This window comes from Vidua chalybeata, chromosome Z (assembly GCF_026979565.1).
Source record: "Vidua chalybeata isolate OUT-0048 chromosome Z, bVidCha1 merged haplotype, whole genome shotgun sequence".
NCBI lineage: Eukaryota > Metazoa > Chordata > Aves > Passeriformes > Viduidae > Vidua > Vidua chalybeata.
The window spans coordinates 8,961,738-8,988,824 of record NC_071570.1 but is presented as its reverse complement, the minus strand read 5'-3'; positions in this window follow the sequence as shown (position 1 = coordinate 8,988,824).

Here is a 27,087-nt window from a genome sequence, read left to right as displayed (position 1 = left end):
AAGTGAAATATTCTATCAGTGGATGTTTCATGATCACTAGCCCCTGTTCTTGTGGGAGACTTTAACTTGCCAAATGTCTGCTGGAAACGCAGCAGTGGAGAGGAGACAGTCTAGGAGGTTCCTGCAGTGTGTGGAAGGTAAATTCCAGACACAGCTGGTAGGGGAACCTACCAGGGCATGCCCTGCCAGACCTGCTGTTCACAACCAGAGAAGGGCTGTGGGACATGTGGTGGGCAGAGACCATCTTGGGTGCAGCAACCATGGAATCAATCACAGAGTTTTGGATTCTTGGAGAAGTGAGCAAGAGGGTCAGAAAATGCTTGGACCTTGGACTTCCAGTGGGTGGATCCTGGCCTGTTCAGGGCACTAATTCAGAGAGTCCCGGGAAAAACAGCATTTAATAATAAAGGGATCCAGGAAGGCTGGACATACTTAGGAAGAAAATCTTAAAGGTGCAAAAGCAGGCCATCCCTATTTGCTAATAAACATGACAGTGAGGAAGATTGTCCTGGCTGAACAGGAAGCTTTCAATGTAATTCAGGGGGAAAAAAAGAGAGTTTATGACATCTGGAAGATGGGGCAAGCAATTCAGGGTCAGTACAAGGATGTTACTAGATCACGTAGAGAGAAAATAAGAAAGCTTAGCTAGAACTCAGTCTGACTTCTGCTGTGAAAGATAATAAAAGTGTGTTTAAAAATACATTAACAAAGAAAAGAGGTACAAGGAAAATCATCATTTATTGGACAGAGGGGTGCGGGGGAATATTGTCAATAAGAATGAAGAAAAGGCCAGGTTGCTTGATTCCATCTTTGCCTCAGTTATTAATAGAAACCCCAGTTATGCTGAGGGCAGCCAGCCCCCTGAGCTGGCAGACAGGGCTGGAGAACAGAACAGACCCCATGCAGTTCAGGAGGAAGCAGTTAATGACCTGCTGTGCCCTTGGACACTCACAAGTGCATGGGACTGCATGGGATTCTCCCAAGTACTGAGGGAGGGCAGGAAGAGCTCACCAAGCCACTCACCATCATTTATCTTCAGTCCTGATTAATCAGGAAGGCTCCAGACAACTTGAGGCTGGTCAGTGTGATGCCCATCTACAGGAAGGGTTGGAAGGAGGATCCAGGGAATACAGGCCTGTCAGCCTGACCTCAGTGCTGAGGAGATTTATGTACTTATCTTGAGGGACATTAGGCAGTGCTTACAGGACAAGGAGGGGATCAGGACAAACACTGGCCCAGCCAGTGTGGGTGGGTTTAGGAAAGGCAGGTCCTACCTGATCTCCTGACCTTCCCCTATGACCGGCTAGGGGGCTAAGGCTATCGGTTGTAGCATGGCCCATAGGTTGCTTGCCGAAAGCTTTTTTGCAAGCACACCCATGAGCAGCAGCTGTCTGTGACGTGCTCTGACCTGACCTCACCTCAGCACTGTGGGTGGCAGTGGTGGCTCTGTGTTGAGTACTCATTGTGCTGCAATTTAACAGTTTCTCATCATGTGCTTGCACCTCCACTACCCTCTAAATAATCCTCGGGCTTACCAAAACATCTGTGGCTGTTGGTTTTTGTGAACAGGTCTGCATCTGAACAGAACCTGGTGTATGATGCTTACAGTGCATTCATGGGTTTTACTTTATTAAGAAGTAAATAACTTGTGAGCTAATCCTGCTTTGTTCGGCTGTAGGAGCCCAAAGCAACAGTAAGTGTGAGCTTTGAGTATCTCAGAGGTCTCATTTTCATTTGACAATTATCATTACTGTAAGAGCTGGTATTTGTTTATTTTGTTTACTCACAACTTGCTCTATATTGATCTGGCAAAAAGCAAAGGAAAAAAGTTGTGTGATTATGACTGTTATACCACAGAGCACCAAAGAAGTATTTTGTTTTGATTTAGATTTTGTTTGGTTCTGTAGACTGAAGTTAATGAATGGCATGGAAGGTAGGGAAGATCAAGAAGAAATGTTTATTTTCTTTCGATTTCTCAGGGTTCTGAAGGTCAGGGTGACCCTGAGATCATAAAGAGTCTTTTATTCCTAGCCCAATGCAGCCAAAGAAGGAGCCTGGAATGCATCCAGTTGAGCTTTCAAGGTTGCTTTTTCTTCTTACCTATACATTCTTTCTCTGACCTGCCAAGCTCTGCCTAGCAAGGAGGCCATGGTATTCTACCCTGCCCTGTCAGGCAGTGTTTACCTTTTATATCAAAAGTTATGTATAGTCTGTTTATAACAATGCACCAATATCTAACATCTATGTTGGATAGTGTAATCCAATAGAAAAGTGTCACCATCACACCAAGACATGGAGGACAAGATGAAGGAGAAGAAGGCTAGGACACACCCAAATTCCTCCATCTTGACCCCCTGAATTATATTCTAAAAAACCCCAAAATTCTACTTTTCCACCCTGTGTTAATCTAAGTATCACACTACTCAAATCCTCGTGGCTTGTAATTCCTCATACAAAATTGACAGCTTTTTCCACAGGTTAAAATCGAAGCCACAGGTGTTTTTGACTTCATGCCAAGGTCCCTGAACCCCCTGCCAGGGACTCGAGACAGCCAGGGCAGCCAGAGGGATGTCCTGGACTCCAACAATTTTCTCTTGCTTTCTTTGCATATCATATTGTTAAAAAAGGCTATAGAAATTATTATTAATGTTTTAATTAAAAAGGACTTAAACTAGAAATGTATTATACATTTAATTAGGCTTCCACCAAGAATGAAATTTAAAAACATGCCAGTTTTAAATTATTAGGAGAAAATAGTTCATTAGCAATTCCAGATTTAAAATTGCTATTTTCAAAATGGCTTGTTTAAATGCATATAAAAATACCAATTGTGCTTCTTAGACACATGATTGACTTCATTTTTTTATTGGCTAGTCACATGAAGATAAGCAATCTTTGTATAATACTTGTTTTAATTTTCTTTGTTGGTCTTATTTAAATAATAACATAAGAGGAGATAATTAACCTTCTCAAAAAAGAATCTATCTCATTGATTCAACAATTAAACATAGTGAACCTGTTCAAAGGCATGTAGTTGAACTGAACTCTAAATAAATATACAATGGCTCCTTAATATATTCCTCACAGAGAAGATATAGACTGTACTGTGTTAGTAAAGGGGACAGTGCTGTTGTGTTATACATATCAACTATTCTCAACATGCAAAAGAGGTGACCAAAGTTATCCTACAGGTTTATATAAAGTCTAATTTTGAATAGATTTTTACTACCCAAAAACTTACCTTTCCAGAAAACAACTTATTTGTTTTCATTGATTAGTTACTATGTGAATATCTCATCTGTATTTACTCTGTTCCTACTAAATTGGGGTGGAGCGAGGAGTCAGAAGGGGATGATAGAGCTCTTGCCTTAGCTACTGTGATAGCTCTTTTTAAGTGAGTAAATTACTTTATTCAGACTTTCTTTTTGTCTTCAGTCTGTTACCAGATAATCTGAAGAGCAGTACCAAGTCATTGTAGTTGGTCCCTTCCACACCTGAGCGTTTGCCTACAAGGCAAAGATTTGGCTAAGATCAGCCTTCCTGAAATTAGGGACAATTCCACTACAGGTCAACAAGTGACACCCTGAATTTTTCTTTTTCCTGCATTGAGAAGCCTGTTAGCAAAATCTTGGGTAGGCTGATGTTACAAACGTACAGAAATCACCACTGAACCTGACTGAGGATAAGGATCATTTGCTCTGGGAGGTGTGACTGCACCTTCAAGGCAGCCAGCTCAGATGCCCAATAACCATATAGCTGGGATCACAAGTAGTGTGGGGCGAGCTGTCCATTTGGAAAAATTTCTGACCAGGTCCCTACGACCTTCAATGAACTTGATACCACTGCTAAAGTTAGCTAACATATAATCACACAAAAGGCAATCATTCTTTTATCTGTGTCTACATAGCAACAGAACGAGTGTGTTGTCTTTATTCCTATCTTTGATACCTCAAGTAATGAAGTCTTGCAGTCTCACAAAGTACCTGCAGCTTGACAATTCTCAAGCAGCAGAAAAATAAAAGGCACACCTGAGTTGGCATTTCTGTTATGCTTATCAAGTGGGAATTCACTAGACATAGTTTACTCGTGGGAATACCTGGGTCATTTAGTACTACAATAAAAAAGAGTGACAATCACAACACTGTTGTCAGCATCTGGTCCTCATAAATTGTCTAGACTATATCTTCTACCAGTTGCAGAAGATTTTTCCTCTGGTTCCTTGTCTTGTCTAACAGCTGTGTAACATTTTTGAGGGTTGTTTTCCACTAGAAAACAGATGTTCTTCAAAACTAATCTTTACCCTGTGTCTTTTTTTTTTTTTTTTAATAGCATAGCACTAATCCCTGCCTGAGGTACTTTTCATTGCAACAATTAAAGACTAATATAGAACTTTGTGAAGTTAAGTAATATCTGGTGAGTGCCTGACTCATATTTTGAAAACCATGCTGTGAATTTTAATATCCATCATAAGTTATGAATTTTCATAGTAGAGGACTGAGTCCTGTAGATTATTACCAAACACTTGCAAGGAGAGTTAATAGCTTACATTAACCCAATGACACACTTGGACAAAGAAACACAAACAAGTTCTGGGACTTATAAGCCTTTATCCACTTCTACAAAAACATTGCTTGTAATTGTTGCAAGCTTTGTTGGTAGAATGTGCAATATTCTGCTATAGTTCTGAGGACTACTTGTGGTTTTATATGTTTCATTATTTATTTTTTCTTTTTTAAGTTTATTCAGACTGATTCAAAATTATTATGTGGCTTGAAATAGAGAGGATAACTAAAAAGGGGAAATACTGCTTTTAAAGTGTTATGGAATATTTTTTCCAGCACTGATATATTCATTCACATATTGCATATAAAATATGATCTGTTTTTACAGACTCTTCCTCAATTTTTTACATTAATGTATTCTTTTCTAAGTGCCTTTTATATATTTGTTGCATCTTATAATCTGTCTTCCCTCAACAGATGGTGTTGTTGAATGCATAGCCAAAGTTTTTTTAGCACCTGTGAGAATGGGCAAAAACATACTGTCCCAAGATATCCATAACTGCCACACACAAAACAGTATATTAAATGAAATAGATACAGATGCAGCTTTGTTTTTAAATGAAGAATTCATTCTATGAGATTTTGAACCAAGGTTATCGCTTATAAAAAATCCATGACTGAGCCTGTGAAACGATCCTGCCAGACACTGATGATGGGTTGGGTTAATGAAGGAAATGATGGTGTGAGCAAACATGCTCATTTCTTTCTTGCAGGGAAGTAGGGACATAGACGTGGTGATCTGTTTTGGCTTGGTTGACAAGTGATATGTCATTAAGCCATGGTAACTTAGTTACTTTCAATTACTTGCCCATAAAGTTCATGCAGAAGCAGCTTACTTTAGTGGAAAACAGGACCTAATCAAGCAAGCATCCACAGAAGACTTCACTTCTCCGGGTTCCCCTTATACAGATAAAACCCAATGAAATCTCTGTCCACACTGGCAATTTTTGTAGAATTATAACCAGAAAAAAGCCCTGAAATGTTTACAATGCATCTAGTCTTGTGGCTAAATTTTCACTCAGTCAAGCCTGAAAAGAAACAATAAAGCCAGATAACAGGCTAGTTAGGTTGGTTGCTATTATTGTTCTCTATTGTCAAGACAGTGAAGAAAGATCATTTGTTGTACAAGCAGTTTTGTCTCAGCCATTCTGTGCTCACTGCTATTAAAATTTTCAATGCATGTGTGCAAAACTGGAAAACTATTTTTTATAAAATAATTTTAATACAGGCACCTTGAATTTTGAGTTTGCTTTTTGATGAGTGTGAAAGCAGCCCATAGCATCTGCAATTTATTTATCCATGCAGATTTAAAAAATTGTTCCTTTTAGGTACTTAAGAGACTATTTATTACGAGCAGTCCAGAATGTGTAGGCAATAATAGAATAATTATGTCACACATGCAATCACGTGATTTTTCTCTTTTTGAGGCAAACTATGAGTTTACAGCTGTCCTATCAAGTGTGGCTTCTAAAGAGGCCAAATTCCCATGTCTGAAACCCTCAAATATCTTCAGCATTTTTCTTTTAAGGTCACCTTGGTAAACCATTGACATATAAAGTGATTAGTGCCAGTTTTGCTTTTACTAATTGCTGTGCAACTTTTAATCAATGCTTCATTGTTGTATGAAACTAACAATCTGATTTGGATATCTTCTCATTGTACTTCACAGAATTCATTGTGGTTTATTGCTATAAGGGAAATTGTGATTAAGAGTTAAGACAGATTTTTTCAGTGAGGAACACTGAATATTTTTCCTATTTTGAGCAGAAGTACCATATTTACTGTTTAGACACACAGCCACCAGACTGATGGTGGTGCTATAAAAATCTGGGTGAAAGAAGCACACCCTGATGTCACTGCCCCAAAAGCAGTGACCTGTATTTATAGGCTTATATAACGTTGATGTAAATGCTATATACCAGAAGAGCAGAGAATCTTATTTTAAAGTCTATTCCCTCAGAAGTTTTCAAAAGCCAAAAGCCTGTGTGTGGTAAATAGAATCACAGCTGATTTGGAAGAGACGTCCAAGGATCATCCAGTCTAACTCCAGGCCCCTGCACAGTGCCATTGCTAAGAGTGCATGTGCCCAAAAGCATTGTTCAAAAGTCTCTTGAACTCTGGAAGGCTGGTGCTGTGACTACTTCCCTGCAGAGCCTGTTCCAGTGCCTCATGTTTTTTGTGATAACTTCTGCAGTGGACTGACCCTGGGTGTATGTCAGGCACTCCCCAGAGCTGCACTATCATTCCCCTGTGCAACTGGACAGGGAAGACAAAATATAACAAAGGTTCAGGAGTTGAGATGAGGTCTGGGAGAGATCACTCACAAAATACTGTCCTGGGCAGAAGGGACTCCACTAGGAATTTATTGCTAACAAAATCAGAGCAGGATAATGAGAAGTAAAATAAATCTTAAAAACACCCTTTCCCCACCCCTTCCTCCTTCCTACAGCACAGAGAAAGGGGAAACAAGGGCTACATCAGTTCATCACATGTTCCTGACGCTGCTCAGGAAAGGAGTCCTTTCACTACTCTGCTGTGGAGTCTCTCTCATGGAGTCTGTTGTCTATAAACTTCTCCAGCAAGAGTCCATCCCATGGGCAACAGTCCTCCATGAACTGCTCCAACATGGATCACTCTTCACAGGGTGTACTCCTTCAGGCACAGCCTGCTCCAGCATGGGTCCTCCACAGGGTCACAAATCCTGCCAGTAGACCTGCTCCAGCATGGGCTGCTCTCTTCATGGGTCTGCAGGCCCCTGCCAGGAGCCTCCCAAGGAGTTACAGTCTCTTCTCAGGCATCCACCTGCTCCAGCCTGGGGATCCTCCACAGGCTGCAGGTGGATTTCAGCATCCCCATGGACCTCCCTGGGCTGCAGGGACACAGCTGCCTCACCATGGTCTGCACCAGGGGCTGCAGGGGAATCCCAGCTCTGTGCCTGGAGCACCTCCTGCTTCTCCTGCTTCACTGACCTTGGTGTCTGCAGGGCTGTTCCTCTCACATGTTCTCACTTTGGGAACAGCAACATCTGCACCATAACCTTTCCTTAAATCACAGACGCATTACCACAATTTCTGATTGCCTTGGCCAGCAGAACATCCATCCTGGAGTCAGCTGGCAATGGCTGTGCAAGACCTGGAGGAAGCTTCTGGCAACCTCTCACACAAACCACCAGTGTAGTCCCCTGCCACCAACCCTGGCCACACTAACCCAATAGAGCAGGGATTCAGTCAGACATCAGAATAGTTTTCAAACATTTTCTTAGTATCTCTAAAATTAGTGTTTTCATACTTGAAAAAATTCAGTGTTCCAAAATAACGTCATTTATTTACATATGCAGTTTACCACAAGATAATTGATGGTTAATGGCATTTACAGTTAAGAAGTGAAAATATGCTGAACATTCTGAAGAACTTTCTGATTCTAACATGGGTTCAGAGAGCAAATAGATAGCAAACTGACACTGATTACTGATTCTGCCTGTTTTAAGATTTTTCTTGTTAATGAAAAACATGAAGTGACATATTCAGAAACAGTTTCTCTACTGAAAGCCCACAAAAGGATAATCTTTTTGTTTCTAAAACAAAAAGTAAAATACACTCCCAAATTAGATTATTGCAATGAAAAACACAAACATCTTTCTACATTGTTTTTTTCATTAACACCACTCCCCAGTATCTAAGTTATAATTTAAATGAAAAATGAAGGAAAAACTGTTTCATACATTTGAGTTATCAATATGTACCTCACACATGGTTGTTTCCTTTTTTTCTTGTATGACTCACAGGTTATTTGAATCGATTTAAAATCTGATTTTACTTAATCTTGTCCTAACCAGACATCCTGCTTAATCATGGGTGTTCACCCATGCTAGTGGAAAATGCTGAAGGAGAAGGATTCAAGTAATTCCTACAAAAAAAAAAAAAAAAAAAAAGCCCACAAAAAACAAAACAAACAAACAAACAAACAAAAAACCAAAAAACAAACAACCACCAAAACAAAAAACCAACCACAAAAAAAACCACCCCAGACGTTAACAAAAGATAGCCTATTTAGAAAAAGGGTTAAAGGGTTTTGCAATTTATAAAAAATCTAAGGAGCAACAAGACAAATTTTGTCCAGAAAAGTCTAAGGTTCCCTCTGAACTTTGATGAACTTAGTCAGAACTTAACCAGAAAACTTCTGGTTTGTGAGAAAAAGGATGGCATTAGGGCTACTTCATATCAACAGAAGCCCAGAACCCTTGGGCTTTTTACAGAAAAGTCTCATAATGTGTATGGCTATACATATCTCTTTCCTTACCCATTTAGTAAGACTTGCAAGCGTGGTAAATCACAATTTGGAGAGCTAGCTCAGCAATTGTTGTTATGGACCACTAATTATAGAATACTTCCCCACAAAATTTCACACTGCTTTCTGCAGTTAGACACTTGCAAAGTTGTAATGTCCTGTACCTCAGGGAAATTTAGCTTCTCAAGTGCAAATAGTTACATCTAGTTTCTAAGTATAACCTTATACTTTCACACTATTTATTCACAGAACATATATTGAACAAATATAGAAGAGAAATTAACTCTACACTTTCGAAAATGGCTATGCTGGTCCATAGTAGGATTTAGCATTGGTATTAATTGTAAAAATTTTGTCCCTTAAAATAAAAATGTTCACTGAAATAAAAAAATAATTGTTTTGAAATCTAAATATTAGTTTTGCATCTTATAATAAAATCTACATGTGTGTTTAAAGGAGATGGCAATAGTTATTGAATTTAGATGTAGTTGAATCTGATTTCTTGTGGAGGCAGTGGGGATAGTGGCTCCTCAGCAGGCAGTTTGTAGTTCTTGACTCTCTGGAAATACCTTTTGGAAGACTTCTCACCTCCCCACCTAGCAACAGCACAATCAGAATTATTCCTCCACCTGGCATATCTTTTATACCCATGAAACATCTTGTCTTCTCCAGTCCCAGAAGAGCTCAGCAAAAGCAACCTTGACCTGTACCCATCATCAGGTTTTCCACAATTGACATAAGGACCATGAAGACAATAATGCTACCTGGCAAGAACTCATCCACTGCTTTTCTGTCCTTCATCTATTGAAACTGTGAAATGAAGTCCTATTTTTAAAATTAATCTCAGGGTGGAAGAGGTTAAGCATCAAGAAAACTGAAAATATCTGAGTAATATATCTAGCTTAAACTTTGTAGAGTGAATTCTGAGTGAATGTAGAGCATTCTTATTTACAGAATGTGTTAAAACAAAATGACCATTTCTGTAATAAAATTTCATGCTCCCAAATATATGAGAAGCATTCCTTCTGCATGAAGACAGTTTATCTAAATAAATGGATTTGAAAATACTTCAATAAATAGATCATAAATCCAGAAACAAGAATGCAAAGCAATGGGACTACTGCAGTGATAGTATCAGAATCCTGTTACAGTACATTGCAGAAAGTAATGGAGTACAATTTAAATTTTCCAATATAATCTTAAAGGGTCTAATCAGTCTGTGAAGATGACATTGTTAAACACTTTTTATACCATGTGACTATTTCCTGAACATACTGATCACTATATCTCTATTTTTTTGTGTACCTTGTAGTATTTCTATACTTTTATACCACAATCCCTTCAGACATTTTCAAGCAAGAAAAGTGTAAATTTGTGTGGAATCAGCTCTAACATATCCATTACAGTTTGGCAGAAGTTCTTATTAATATTAGTTGCAACACTATGTTTGGAGTTTAAATTATGTTAGCTTTTTTCACACTATCAAGATGTGTGAAGAGTATTTTAATAGCTTGTTTAGCAAGGAACTGTTAGAAAATAGTATTGAAATTTTTTCTTGTCCCTAATAAAAAAAATATTTTACTAGTTTTTGGAAACATTTTCATAAAGCACAGTACCCTCTGGCTCATGCTAGGTTTAGAGCTGTATCTGTGAGGATCACTGGACTGTGGTTTGGGCTAGTATGGACAGCAAACACTCTGCCATCTTTAAGGCTACACAAATAAGGCCTCTGAGAAGTGTTTGTGTCCATCCTCATGAACAATGCACTTACAACTTTGAGGAGGAAGCTCCCTTGGTGCATCCATTGGAAGATCCACACTACAATCATGCTGGAAGTGCCACAATGGTCACCTGCTTTCTGTGCCCCAGACTGCAAGGAGTTGAAGGGTCTGAACAAAACTGAGGCAGCACTGTAGCCACATTTGTCATTGCATCAATACAGACTCATGAACTATTTTTGCAGCTTGTCTCTGATGTGATAACCAAATGAGGTTTTGGGCTAAAGCCAGCATAATTTTAATTTTCATAGTTGAACAGGTTAATAGATCAGAGCCCTGAGGAGCCAAGTTTAGGTCAAAATCCAGAAAAGCTCACTGCCATTTATACTCTTTGACAAACATTGCATACATATCTTGTTCCTTTGTAGCTTAATCACCACACATAGTCTTTTCAAGTATCTCTTAATTTCTGTGTCTTATATGCTATGTATGTGGAAGGTCTGCCTCCGAAGACTTATTCTGGTGAAGACTTATATGATTGTCTGAATTTTCACTTTCACACCAGAGAATACCCTAAAATTGTTATTATAACAATACAGACCACCTCAAATTTACAGCCTTTCCCCTTAGTTTTTCCCCAAAATGATAATCAGTAAGACAGGAAGTTTTCTCCTTTATGACATCCACAACCAGGGCCATGAACTGGGCACAAAATAGTTTTCTAACCAGAGCACTGAAGATTGACAATCTCTGTACCTGGTGATATAAGGTGTTCAGGTTTCCTCTGTCACAGGGCTAGGGCATTCATTGCACACATTTAGCCAGTAAAAGAGCAGTTAATTTTTTACTGTTGATAACAAAGATTGGATCTAAAATGTACACAACAAAGCTATATTATGTTCAGCTAGACAAGCTGAATACGCTGCTACAAATAAAAAAGTCTTTGCAACACTGCATTATGAATTTCTAAAAGCTTCTTGAAAACAATTAATTGAATACAAATGCAGTATTTCTTCGTGTTTCTTGCTCCATGCTTTAGATTATTTTTCTATATTTTATTAGGAGACATCTATGCATCTAGCTTTAATTGTCAGTGAGATGCAAGCTGATAATGCCACTACTTTCCATCAGTGGAAGGAAAGCAATTCTAATTGTCAGCAAGTTTTGGAAGTAGGCACTGTGGTTTTAGGTTCTGCTTGTGGCAAAACAAGAAGATCAGAACCATAAGCAATAAGAACAGAGATTTAACAGAGACCTGAAGATTTAATAGAGCTTGTCACAAAGCGTCCTGGTGCAAGAATTAGTAGTGTAGGCTGTATGAAGGACCTAAGAAGGTAGGTAAGGGATGTGTAGGTGAAAAAAGAATTTCTTCCCTGACTGTCAATTCTGTAAGTCTCTAAAATTATTAGTGGTTTGGGTTTATTTAAATTAATTTTTTACATAGAAAATATAGTTTAAGTGCCAGGACCACAGTATTCAGAGCTGACCTTTCCCATGCTGGAAAGCCAGAATTTAAGATGTGAAGTGGACCTTTAAAAGAGGTAGAGGTCTTCACATATGGAAGCAAAATGGTGTGACACACTTCAGTGACAGAGGCTGCCTACAGAGACATAAATCATTTCTCTCCAGGGTATAATTTCCAGTTTCCCTCTCTAACTCTATAATAACACTTATTTGATTCTATGTTTTGATTGTAATTATTTGCAAATATAAAGTTTACCAGAAATCTTTGGCTTGATCCATAGAAATTTCTGTAAATTATATTCACATAAGAATTTATCTATATTTATGATACACCATTTTTCCTCTTATGTGGACCTACTGACCCTGTAGGATTTCCAGGGATAAAATTAATTGCAGTTATCCAGGGATAAAATTAATTACAGTTAATTTCTTTTTCTCAGAAAATAGTTACTATTTCAAATACCAATTTTTGCACTTCCTTACCTTTAAAAATAGAAGTAGTACTATTGATGAGAACAAGCTAAGTACTGTGTATGTTGACTATAATGACAAGGACGTTTTTATTCCATTTTGACAGACATGAATAAAAACAAAATCCTCAAAAATAAAATTATTCAAATCAGATTATTCAGGGCTTGATTGTGCTGCTCTTACTCATTTTGTTTTGACTGCTTGGAGAGAGCTGTGTTACTGAATGTGAACAAATACAGCATGGCTAAAAATAAGAGCTGACATTGAGGATATTTTAGTCAGTTTTAAAAGCCATTAATCTTTTTCCCATGAAATCAAATGTTTGTAAGTAAAACAAGCTCCCTGAAAATATATTTTACTATGTTATATTCCAAGTGGAATGAAAATGAACTTTATTACTTAATATTATTTAAGAATATTTAGCATAATCTTTGATATGACAGAATAAAATTGCAAATATCAGCATGCACATATTATGTGCATAATCACACATATATATGTGTGTGATTTCGATGTGTATTTGAAGCCAGAAATACCCAGACCCAGCAGAGAGGTCTATTGGATTTTTAAATTTTAAAATGTTAAATTAATTTCAGCCACCAAAATTATGTCATCTATCTATCTATCTATCTATCTATCTATCTATCTATCCAGATTGTAATTATAAACTTACAAAGTAATTGCTGCAAAAGTTAATGTAGTGGCTTCATATTTGAAAACTTCATAAATACTTCTAATTACAACTATATAAATGCCTTGTAGGCACATCAATCTTCTCTTCACCCTGCTTATAGACTTACAAAAGGCATTTACTGTTACAAAGCCAGGACCTGGTGAGAAAGGAAAATTTTACAGTGGTCCTTGAACTGAAAAGGATTTATGTTCAGGGATATTAGGAAATAAACAACTCAGTTTTGACCTGAGAGGTTATCTGGAGGGAGGTCTTGGGCCATCAGTCCAAGCTCTACATTAACCACTCCAGCTGCTGAGTGAGGCAGAGCTACTGAAATGCACTTTTGAACTTACAATTAGAAAGCTCAGTAAAAAGACTCCCTGTACTGCATTTCCAATATCTCCATGAAGTTACTCTACAAAGCTTGAATCTCTAGAGGATATCTAGCCTACAGAACTCCAGAATATAAACTAGAAACTCTGCCCAAAGGTTTTGTTGAAGAAATTATTTCCTGTCCCTCAGCCTCTTGTAAATTTCTCTCTGCACTGCTAATTATTATTTTGATAGCTGATTGCAGAGAAATGTTATGAATAATGTCCAATTTCCAGCAAAAACTCATGGCTTATGATCCATTTTACTACTAATATTTCTTAGGTAACACTAGAACCCATTCAATAATAGCAGTTGAAAATGCTCTGTTCAAATGACCACATGGTCTACCTATGAAATCTGAGGGATTTTAAAGTTCTCAGATTTCAAACTCAATTCTTTGAAACAAATATTTGTGAGAAGGATGCCCCTTCAATTGGTAGCTGTAGCTAATGGATACTGGGACTAGGAATCAAATCTGCAGAAATTAATTGTACTTTGACCTTTTTTTTCCCAAAATCTTCATTAGTATTCCCACAGAAAATGAGAGCTTTCCAGGGTTTATGGCATATGGGGATGTTGGAGGCTTTACCCAACTTCAGGTGCACAGAGTGACTGTAATATAGATATCTCTGTCTACTTAGGAAGATGACAGAATTTTGTTCAAAGAAAGAATATTTACCACTTATGTCCTGGGGAGATCATGGGCTGTAAGTTCCACAAAAAAGGCTACAGATATAAACAGAATTTCCTTTCTTTGTATATTATTCTATGTATTTTTCATATCTAAGTGGTTCAGATTTTCAAGACCCATTTTTTTGTTATAAATTTATTAAAATATGAAAGCATCAGTAATATTTAACATTCAATTTGTCCATAATTATGTAAAAATATCATGCACATGCATTAGCATACTGACAAATAGATACTGTATATTCAAGTAATTCCCCTCCTACTTTATTTGAATTGTGCCAAAGTATTAGCCAAAACTGCAGAAAAGTTTAAGAAGAAGTAGTCTGTTTCCCAAGGAGAACTTGGGATGAGTGACAACATGGGCAGAATCAAACAGATAATGACAGATAAGAAGATGCAACATAGATGAATGAGCAGCTTAACTCAGTCAGTATTTAGTATAGTTTAGTATTTCCTTTCTGAATGATTTTGAAATTTTTCTTGGTGAACTGCAATCATTACAGCTTCTTAATATTTCTACAATGGAAAGATTGGAGATTCCAACAAAATCAGAGAACAAATTCAGCAGAGGCAAGAGATCAGAATCTGCACCCCAGACTGAAGCAGTGTCTTTGGAAGGTGGTGTCTGTCTTTGTGGCTCATTATGCTACGTAAGGGACGCATGCAAGCATCATTATATTCAACTCCAAGCTCCTCTCAGGCTTTTCTAAAATTAAACCATCTGACTAAAAGTCCTGTCCAGGTGGTGCTTCAATTCTAGCAGCTTGATGTCATGACCACTTCCCTGTTCCAGTGACTGACCAACCTCTCACTGAAGAACCTTTTCCTGATGTCAGATCTTCCCCTGATACAGCCTTGTTCCAGTTCTTTATGCCTTATTGCTGGTCACTGAAGAGAAGAAACCAGCACCTCCCCACCCACTGCCTACCTTGAGGAAGCTGTGAACCACATGAGATCTCCCCTTGGTCTCCTCTTCTCCAGGCTGAATGGACCTTTCACCATCCCCATGGTCCTCTTCTGAATGCTCCCTAATAGCTTATTTCTCACATTGAGGAGCCCAAAAATGCACACAGCATTTGAGGTGAGGCTGTCACAGTGCAGAGTAAAGGGGGAGAATCCCCTCCCTTGCCTGGCTGGCAATGCTGTGCCTGATGCTCTCCAGAACAGGGTTGGCCCTCCTGGCTGCCAGGGCACTGCTGACTCAGGTTCAACTTGCCATGTATTTATAGATATATGCATATATATATATAGATATATGAATATATATACATGTGTATATATAAATATGCATATATATATACGTGTGTATATATATATATATATATATATATATATATATGTATGTGTATATAGTATATGCATGCACACATATGTATGTATGTATGTATGTATGTATGTATGTAGGTATGTATGCATAAACAGCATTGCCCCATCTCAGGTGGAGAATTTGCTTTTTTTATGTTTCATATGGCTGGTGATTGCCCAGCTTCCTATTCTTAGTCTATCCAGATCTCTCTGCCAGGCCTCTCCATCCTTGAGAGAGTCCACCCTTGAGAGTTCTCCTAATTTAGTATCATCCACGAATTTCCATAATGTATTTTGTTGGTTTTGGTTGGCCTGGTTCTTGGTAGCAGGGCAGAGGTGGTTTCTGTGAGAAGCTGCTGTAAGCTTCCACCATGTCTGGCAGGGCGAATCCCTGATGGCTATGAAGATGGGCATGCCTCCAGCCAAGCCTGGGCCAATAAGAGAGGTAGTAATAAGGTGGTAATGCCTCTGTGATAACATATTTAAGAGGAAAATAAAACCAAAGGGAGGCACACGTTTTTTGTTCTAGCCAGAGAAGAGAAGGAGGTGAGAACATGTGAGGGAAACAAAGGAGACACCAAGGCCAGTGGAGAAGGTGAGGCAAGAGGTGCTCGAGGCACTGGAGCTGTGGTGAGACCATGGTGAAGCAGCTGTACCCCTGCAGCCCATGGGGATCCAAGGGGGATGCAGGGATCTAGCCACAGCCTGTGGGGAATGTGCCAATGCCAGAGTGGGTGGATGCCTGGAGGAAGCTGTGATTCTGTGGGAGACCCGGTGGAGAGAGGGGCCCTGCTTCCAGGCTGGAGCAGCCTGTCCTTGGAGGACTGCATCCTGTGGAAGGGTGACCCATGCTGCAGCAGTTGTAGGACTGTGTGCCTGTGGGAGAGACTCTCATTGCAGCAGTTTTGGGAGGACTGCTGCTCATGAGAGTGGACCCATGCCAGAGAAGTTCACAGAGAACTGTCTCCCGTGGGAGGGACCTCACACTCTCACAAGGGAAGGATTCCTCTCCCGGAGCAGCGAAAGAAGTAGTAAGTAACTGCCCAAAACCCCCATGCCCTGTCTCCCTGCTCTGTGGGTGGGAAGGAGGGAGGGGCTGGGAGAAGAAAAGGTGTTTTTAAGGGCTTATTTTTACTTCTTATTATCCTCTTCTGATTTTGTTAATAATAAACTCACGTTGTATCCTTATAACTCATGCAACCCTCATTAATTTTTTCTCTCCTCTGCCCAGCTGTGGCAGTGGAGGGTGAGTGAGCAGCGCTGTGGGTGCCTGGTGTTTGGCCAGTGTCAAACCACAACAGGTATATTCAATTTCTGCATCTGTGTGATTAATAAAAAAAAAAATTAAAACCACTGAACCTAAAACAGAGCCCTGGGGAACCTCAGTGGTGACAGTCTTCTAGTTTGATGCAAGTCCATTTATTGTAACTCTTTGAGCCCAACCCCCTAGTCAGCTGTTCATCCAGCTTGTTGTGGGTTTATCTAGTGAGAGCTGGACATTTTTTACAGAAGGATACTATGTGAGACAGTATCAAAAGCTTTGCTAAACTCTAAAAAGCCCACATCTTCTGGATTTCCAAGGTAAACAGGTGTCTGTCACCGTCTGTGTTTGTGGTGTTAAATGGAATTCAATACCATTTCATGCAACTGAGTGGGATGTTTACCATGTGGCAAATAGTCTGGAATTGTCACAATATGACAGTGTCCCTTTGAGTCCTCTGTATATTATATGAAAAATAAGCCTTAAAATCACTTTTGATTTTAAAAGGCCACTTTTGAGCTGCTCAGAATGGCAGATTGATAGCCTCACATGACAGCTTTTATGTGACAGATGTCTGCTTTTTTATGACAGAATTTTATAGTAACAAGGTGAAATTAGAAAGGTATTGAAGATCAAGGGACAAGAACAGATGAAAATCAAGTTAGAATTGAAGGTGTGTACATTCACTACAGGTGTCCTGCTGTTTAACATAGCTTATTAGTCCTACCATAGTGGACTGACTATTTATCCCCAAAAGAAAACTTGGTATAAAATGTGAAGTTGAAAGAACTCAAAAATTAAATTGCAGGTTAGAACAAGTATGAACAGTCTCCATTTTTTATTTCTTTTGTCCTTTTAGTTTTTGCTAAAAGGACAAAATAAAACCATATCACACTCCAAATTTTGTGAATCTAGGATTATCTAGCAAAACTCTTATCATCTGGGACAGACAACTAATGACAGAGCAGTGCATTAAAATTCCTCTTGGTTCATTATCTTCAGAATCTGTTAATACAGCTATGCTCTAGCTAACCTTGTATGCCCAATAGGATGCTAATTAATTTCAATGAAAATTCTCAGTTAATTATTATGAAGTGCAATTACATATGTCATCTAGGTTTCTGTTCTTCTCAGAAAACATTTAATGATGATCATTTTCAGTTTCCTCTTTAAATTACTATAATGCAGGTAATTTTTTAAATGGGCTGAAATGCAAATTTTACATTCCCTGAAATTTTATGGATGAAACAGTTTTTTGTTTTTTCCTAATTATGAATATATTAGAATTCAGAATATATTAGAACTCAGAATATGATACCTGAAGAATGATCAGTTTAGATGCTATTTATTTTATAATTTGGGGAGATAAATTTCCCCTCTTTTTTCTTTTTTTTCCTACTTACAGAGAACTTTATCTTTGTTTACTGTATCATTCAATCCAGAGATGTGTCTGCATCTACAGACTGGAATGAAAATGGTGAATGAAGACATCTGCATCCTGATATCCAGTTTCTGATTTGCTGTAAAGCTTTGTATCAGGTCCATCTACACATCTACTTTTTAGTTCTCTTGTAGAAATATCAACTGATTTAAGCAGTTTCTACTTTTGTGCATAGCACATTGGGGCACTCAAATCCACTGAGAACTTTAAGAGAAAAATATGACACTAATACTCAGATTAAACTGAAGCCAGAGTGACTGTTAGCATTTTATGATTTGTGAATAATATCCAAAATGTTTGAATTTAGCATCATCATTCTGCAGGACTGTGAACATCTCGTGGGAAGCACTGGAACTGAGGACAGACTGAGCAGCTGGCTTCTGTGGTCAACTCTGACACCTGTGGCAGACAGTGACTAGTATAAATTTTTTGTTTTAATGCTAATCATATAATTTTATTAAAATATCACCTGTTTATTCTGTCTTTTTGTTTAGTGGAGAACACATTCCTGTTGTGTCAAGAGAAACAAAAACATGATATGGCAGTCAGATTACTGAGGAAATGAGAAGTTTGAGGCATATCAGCTGAAGCCAGCTGGATTTAGTTGAGAAGTTTCAAGGCTAGCTTTTTAAAATTAGTTTGGTTTTGGTTGTGTTTTATAATTTGAATATTAAAATGGGGGAGAGTGGTGTTTTTGTTGGGTTTATTTGTTTTAATTTTCATAACATTTCTACATGGGTGGAACTTGAAAAGAAGGTCAGATGAGGGAGACTATGTGCCTGGCATTGTTTTTCAATAAATGTACAGGCTGGAGAACAGGAGGTAGTCTCACACCTAGCAGGGGTATCTGAAATAGAGCTAATTTCAGGGGCTTGTTGTAGCTTTTTTAACAAACAACTAAATTTGCTCTGTGACACACAGGATTAAAATTAAAACTTTAAGTAGACAAAAAAAAAAAAAGAAGTTCAGCTACAATTGATGCCATGGCAAGAAACATTGAGAAATTTCTGCCTCAATTTTACCAAATTCCTCCTGTAATATCTTCTGTCTTACCTCATATTCCCTGGGTTGTCTGTCTGCCCTTGTCATGGCACTCAGTATCCCGTGCAAGCACAGCACCAGGAGCAGTTTTCAGAGACAGACTGCACTCTGGGAGTAGAAGAAATAACTGTCATGATCATGGTCAGGTACAGCATCTAAGGACTAAAGGATATCCTACCCTCTAATGCCACCAATTATGAGCTTAACCGTCAATGTTGATTCAGTCACAAATTGTTTCACTTAAAACGTGATGGACACTTTCAAAGAAAATGTGTGAAATGGCAGCTCCAAGCTATCTGTAGACTGTGGCATGTAGCAAGTCTTACTGTTAGACTCCCAAAGGTCTTAAATAGAAAAAACACTTGGTTGCAACTGCAGCAACATGGCTGTTCTCCCCTCTCTGAATGTCCAGTGGTGAAGCTCTACCAAAAAAAAAGTATAAGACATTCTAACGCAGAATCAGTAATTTACAATAACAGCCGCTAATTTTGCTCAGAGGAAATAAAGATAGACTAGAAAGGGCATCTCCCAAAAACAGTGCCAAAGTCATTATTAACATTGGGATAGCTGTTATAGTGGGTAATTTAAAGACAAATTTGGATGGTGTGGAAGCTTTAGGAAAAAAAGGCAGTGCTACATTTGAGCTTTTCCTTTTCCTTACTTTTTTTCTTACAGAAAAAACAATTTTAGCACTTCAAAAAGACAGTCCTTAGAGCAAATATTTTGCCTAATGGTACTAAGTGGTGTTGAGAGGACATTTTCAACTGCAATATTTACAAAGCTCTTACTGTGTACCTTTAATTACAGGTTAAGTGCATATTTAGTTCCTAAGATGGGTAATAAATATAATGCAATCAAAGTGCTCTTTGCAGTGGTTCTTTTCCATTAGCAAAAAATTGCTACATTTCCATTAATTATTAATAGAAATAATAATACACCGGCCAAATAATACATGCCATTTTGAAAGCTCTTTTATGTAAGTGTATGGCCTTTTTTCTGTTATTGCCTTAATGTAGAATGTCTCTGGCACAGATGTAAATAATGCAGTTTTCTGTAATTCTGAAGATTGTATTTTTGAGTATTTTACTTCTTGGTGAAAGCAGAGAGTAATGACCTTTGTACATACATCATGGTGATGATTGTAACAGGAGAAGTCTGTGGGAATGCAGGTACCTCGGCATGAATCAGATACATGATTGCTCTGATTTATGCTGAGAGAGAGATTCCTCCCCTCCCACACGTGTGATGCTTTTCATGGTACTCACAGAGGTGTGGCCTGTATCCCACTATTACCAACAGTCCCTCATGTCTTTCCCTTGCTTGCATCAACTCATCCTTGTCCTGAGCACTTGCAGCTGGTCAAAGGTTTTGAGGAAGCTCTGGACTATGGTGTCCCAGCCATGGGGTAGCAACAGAAGAAATGTCATCTCCCCATGGATCCTGCACCCACTCTTCTCACTGCAGGAAGGCTGCACCCCATGGCTCCTCAGTGCCCGAGGACCTCTTCCAATTACTTCTTGCATTCCCTCCTGGGGACTTACAGCATACCCTTTTGCCTCCTCCAACATGTATCCCAATGCACTCACTCCGCAACTCAGCAAGCTTTTACACGTGAAGAAGAGGAGCAAGTTTGTACTTTATAGCAAAAAAATTTCTACCCAGACAGCCTCTGTCAGGAACAACTCTGCTCTCTGCTTCACCAGTCCAGCTGGCTTCACCACATGTGGGACAGTAAAAGGCCACAGAGGATTTCTCCAGGTTAAAACATACACATCAGAGCTAGTAAACTCTCAGGTTTGCGATACACAGAGGACGGATGCCAAACTCTCCCAATAAAGTCTGGACTGATACCCCTACTCCTTAAAGCACAGCCCTTCACCCGCTGAGAAGGTGCAGATGAATCTGATGTGAGCACTTCACTGAACTCAAGAGGAATTTTTACAGGTCTATACCTCCTTTAGGCCTCTGGACGTGTGAGGCTGAATGTGCTAGAGCAACTAAATGTACTATGAATATTTCATGCTTAGGTTCTTAAGTTTATGTTGGTAAGTTAGGCTTTGGTTCTTATTTTAGATTGGTAAGTTAGGCTTTAAGTGAGTTACTGTTGTGCTTATAGTAAATTCAATAGAATATTTTGTTAAATTATTTAAATTAGACTATCAATTTAGTGCTACTAGATTGACATCTAGTTAAAACTTTTAGGCCTAAATCCTTGGTTAAGTCTGGGGATAAGTTTGGCAAGGGCATGCCAAAATCTGAACCTTGTGATTCAATTGAAAGATCTTCCTCTTGCCTTTTTATCCTTACCTTTTCCCACCTTATCCTTTTTCCATCCCCAGTCTCTGCATAGATCAGTTGAAGTTGATTTTGGGTTTGGATTGATTGATTTTAGATTTTTTTCTGCACACTTTAACTGTCTAGCTAGCAGCAGAGTGGACCTTGGCAATGGACTCTGTCATGCTGTCACTACTATATTAAAACTGCTCTTGCCAACACCTTTCCAGGAGATTCTTTGAGTGATATAAAGCACTCATTCACAGCATTGCTACTCCAGTTTTATGGCTGACATGGTATTTCCCTTGTCTAAGGATGAACTTGTCATTGGTGGCTCCTAGCCTGGCAGATTTCTTCTGCCAGTTTTTTGTTTCCTCTGTAGTCAGAAGCTCTTTTCTTTCTATTGCCACATACTTTCCCCCTGGAATAAAGAGGACCAATATACTTTGGTTGCAGAATAGGACAGTCATCTATGTGTATATACAGCCTTCATTTTTTGTAAGTTTTATTAATATTTTCATTAACTAATATGCTTTCCAGAAGTGGACTTGCAGCAGAAAACACTTCAAAAAAAGTGCCACCAAACAATAACCTTCATCAAAGAAAACCTCTTAACAAGGGAAAGGGATTGATGAATTGCTGAAAATTTGATGTGACAAATCAACAAAAGAAAGTGCTTGGTGAGGAAGAGTTGCAGACCACTTTGTACTACAAAGGCTCTGTTTTACAGAAACCACTCAGGAGATATTCTGGCAGCAGTGAGCTGTGGGAAGGGGCTAGATAGGGTTAACAGTCTCTTATGGGAGCTTCCAGAAACAGGTTTTCCTTACGTCATTCTTGTTACTATTAGATTTTCCTATCAGCAAATAATGATTCAGAGAGCAAACAGGTCTAGGTTAGGGTGCAGGCAAATTACAAGAGAGGATCCAAAAAAGGAAAGGGAAACTTCCCGGGTCCTGTGGCAGCACCACAGTCATCCTTGCCAATGTAGTTACTCCTTTCTAATTCTCTAGTGTTTAGAATTAGGTGAGCAAAAATTGGGTATGCTGTAGGGTGACTGCTGATATTTAATTTCCACTTTTCTTTTGCACAGTGTGAATATCTAGAGGGGAAATTTGGTCTCTAAATGAAGGCTGTGACATGGTTAGTACCAGTTCCAAAAGGACTTCTCAACCTAATACCTCAAATTTAGTGGTGTCCTTGACTGAGGATTTTTTCAGTCAAAAGAAAGACACTGCATTTATAGAATAAATTAATCAAAACTACTTACTGTGTTTTTCTACTTTCATCATGTTTCCCCTAACAATGGTTACTTCTGCTTGGTTAGGAATCTTTGTCCAGGGGAAAAATAGCAAGGAAAATGCAGGTCATGAGTTACCTAGAAAAAGGCAGTCATGTATGGAAAATATCCATAGCCTTTTTAAAAGCAGTTCTGAATGCATTGGCTGTATTCATGCTCATATATTATCAGCTCTCTCTCATATCACTACTGAAAAAAAAATTCAAAATATGTGTCTGACCCTCAGACAGAGCTCCATAAAAAAATAATTCTGTTTTTAACAAAAGCATGTCTTTGGAATTTTCATCATTTTAAGAAAACCTTAATCTGTTCCATGAATATCACTAATCAAAAGAATTATGGCTTTTATAGAATTTCAAAGATTCTGAGGAAATAAGAAGGAAGCCTGTTGTTGTAAATAAAATCTTATGGTAGATGTTTAAAAAGACTATTTTATAACACATCCCTGAAAGCTACATCTTTGTAAGAGGCTTATGTTTCATTTCTCTTTCTTCTATGAAATATTGGTAATTTACCAAGTACTTTTTATTTCTCTTTGAATGTTTTCACTAAAACATTCAAAGGGCAGAAGGTACTAAAAAAAATTATTCTGAAATTTATCACTTGCATTCATGCTGGACTCTGAGGACCTAAATAAAGTCATATTCTTGAACCCTCCCTTTTTTTTAGAAATTAAGTCAATATTGCAGTCTACAGAAGTTACTGCTGGTATAAATAACCAATAGGCTAAAAGAGGCTTCTGTCTAATAAAATAGAGTGAGGTGTTGCCTTTTCCTTTATTGTAGATGCAAGGCTGTGATTTAGGGTGGGTGGGTGCAGTTGTCTACCTGTCTGCCTTCTTCCTTTCTGACTTTGTCAGGTCATTTAGTTTCTTTTACTTTTCTTGAGTGATATTGTATTAGGTTAAGCTCTCTGCTGTTTGTAGAGGATACATTCTTAAGCTCTGGCAGGAGAGGTTTAAGTTGGATATTAGGAAGAATTTCTTCACAGAAAGGGAGATTGTGCACTGGAAAGGGCAGCCCAGAGAGGTGGTGGTGTCCCTGGAGGTGTTTAAGGAAATACTGGATGTGGCACTTGGGTGCTGTGCTCTAGTTGATAAGGAAGTGTTGGGTCACAGGTTGGACTTGATGACCTCAAAGGTCTTTTCTGACCTAGCTAATTCTGTGATTGTGTAAGGTACTGTCATGTTTTATACTGAAATCTAAGTAAAAGTTGTTGATTCTGAAGGTCTGGAAGTAATTTCAGAAATAGCATTCCCTTTACCCCTGTCACAAATATAGGCTTTGCCTTTTTGCCTCTTGCACCTGTTAGGGTTGATAGAATGGATCATTTGAACACTGAGATCAGATGTTACTCATCACACATTTTCAAATGACATTTCATGACTTTGGTACTCATTTAGCCTGTGAGAAAATTATTGATATTTCTGTTACCAGCACCAACTTTAGCTTTGTCATCTCAGTAATTTCTAATTTCTTTAGGCCCTCAACACTGAACAATCACAAGCAAGTATGATTTTATTCAGGATGATAAATTTAGATGATTCAAATGATGATCAAATTAGTTAAGATAATTTTTAACCCTGGAATAACACTGAACTTGCTGTTGTAGTATGTTGCAACATATTTTACCAGCTATAGCTTAATGGAAAATAAAACCCCCACATTATTTGAAAAAGGGCAAAGTAATAGTTTCCTTTTAGTTGTTTTAAAGAAACTTTTAAGATGACAATTTACATGCTTTACAGACAGCTATTGGGACCAAAACCCTCTTATTTTCTTAGATACTTTTCAATTTACATACTTATTATTTCACTAAGTTTGATTATAGGTCTCTCTGTCAGCCTGCAAGTTGTCAGTTACTTCAGTAAAAATGTTTGATCTCGCAAGCCCGTGAACATTAGAATGGCTGCCACAGAACAGGCCACCCTTGAGGACAGATTTTATATTATCATGTCTTGCTGAGTTGCAAGGGAAGCAGAACACTTCCTCACCATTTGTTCACCATGCTGCCTTGATACAGACAGCACAGATCAAGCAGAAGACACCTTCCCTTCCCCCCAGTATCATGAGATACTAAAGGTTTTGCTGAAGATGATTTTTATATGCATATAGAGTTACAGTTTTTGACAGTGAATCTCGATTTTCATCAGTTAAAATGTGCACAACATTCTTCTGTAAAGAATTGTCTTATTTGACAGGTAAGCTGTGGAAATAGAGCAAACCTGTTAATTTTCTGTGAGATTCTATGTGCTGGCACTATCTCATGCAAATAGCTCCCTGGTCTTTGTGTCTTATGTCCTTCTGATAGTGGACTGTTCCAGGATGAGTATATTTACTTGTTTTCCTTTCATTCTCATTCAATATTAATCTACGTTTAGTATTTTTCTTCTTTTACAGTTTTCTATGTGAAGTTCAATTAATTCAGCTTTTGGCTATATATAAAAGTGCTATTTAACACAAGGGATTACTTTCTGAATTCCCTGGTAAGACTGTTGTGAAGACATTTCCTCTTCTGAGTGGGATCAATCTAGTTTCATCTTTGGACACATTCCACTTGGATTTTCTGATTCTAAAGATAGTGGGGAAAATAGTGACAGAAGTATGTAGATGACTGATTGTTTGGCTCTTGTGCAAAATGCTCACTAAATACTGGTAACTGCTTTGTTTTCTGAGTTCTGCAATAGATTAGCTAGTAAAGAGCTAATAGAGTAAAAATATCTGCAGCTTATCTAAATATTCACTGTACTGCTTACTTTTCTTCCTGATTATAAAATAGAAACAGAAGAAGCCCTATTGGGATTTATACTTTTAGGGATTATAATTAATCCTGAAATTGATTTGAAATGTAGTTTCTAGTGCCTTGTGGCAAAATTTAAATACAACTAACATCCATGCAGGACTGCATGATTCTTCTCGGGAGATGTATAAGCAAGGTTTGAAACTATTGACACTGAGCCTATTTTGTTTCTGTCTGGGAATGATAGTGAGCAATTTAGATTCTCAAGAAATTGCAATCTTCAACATAAAAAATGGAAATCACAATAGAGATTTTTGCCTTTTAATTCTGGCAACTTCCATGCTTTTTTTTCGATTCCTGTGACTTCTTGTACAAAATAGGCCGATGCATATCAGTAGATGAGTCTTCCTTGGTTTTAGTTCTTTAACTTCACTTAACCTAATTTAAGCTCTCAATTGTAGTTTGTAGTTGTCCACCACACTCTTTTTATCTCATGTCCAACTTGAATTTTGACTCTTATGAGAAAAAATTCCTGGATTGCTGCCCTTCTGAGTTTGTTTACCATGTATATCCAGGTATTTCAGGTAGTTCTGAAAGTATTTGAAATAATTTCATGGAGTCAGTGATGTCATATTTTTTATAGTATAGAAGGACATCATCTCCAATCACCCCTCTGCAAAATTTAGACCTTCAGTTGGAGGAAGAATTTGCACAGAATTTAAAAAAAAATAATTTTATTTCTTTTCTACATCTAGATCAAAGTCTAGACTGTGGTTTTGATTGGTTGTGGAATCACTACAGTTAAACGAAACCTAAAAACTGTTCATAGCCATCTTTTATAATGTGCTACCATTGTAGCAGCACTTTCACATGGGTTCGCTAGCACTTGCTGAAGCTGTAATCTAGTATTTTAAATTACAAAGACAATCTCTTACATTCATCTTCTACATCTCCAAAGTTCATACTGAATCCAACCTTTTCTTAAATCGCCGGGGAGGAAAGGCCTTTGAATATTTTCTAAAAAGACTTAATTCTGAACACAAAATACTCAAGTGTTTGTAAGCATTCAGTTCTTGTTTGTAATGCATAAATAGCTTAAAAACATATGCATTTTAAATTAATTACAAAAAGGCGCTAAAATCAGTGTTCAGTGTCTGTTTGGGTTTTGTCTTTGTTAGTATGTCCAAATGATTTGTCTTGAAAATGCGTCCTGTCTATTCAGCTCTACAATAATTATTTTAACAGTAGCAGCCTGTTATGTTGTTAGATTTTTAGCTTTCAAAATTAAGGCAATTGTCTAGGTCTATGAGTCATCACTGAGGTATTCATGGATGTCTGTCTGGCTGCTATAGTTTTGAATGCATGCTAGAAAACAAGCTTTGAGAACATGTTCTGTGCAGCAGCATCTTGCTTGCTTTGCATGTGAGCATGTAGAAGTCAAGACTGATAAAATACACACAACATTATTAAAGTGTCTACAATGCTGCAG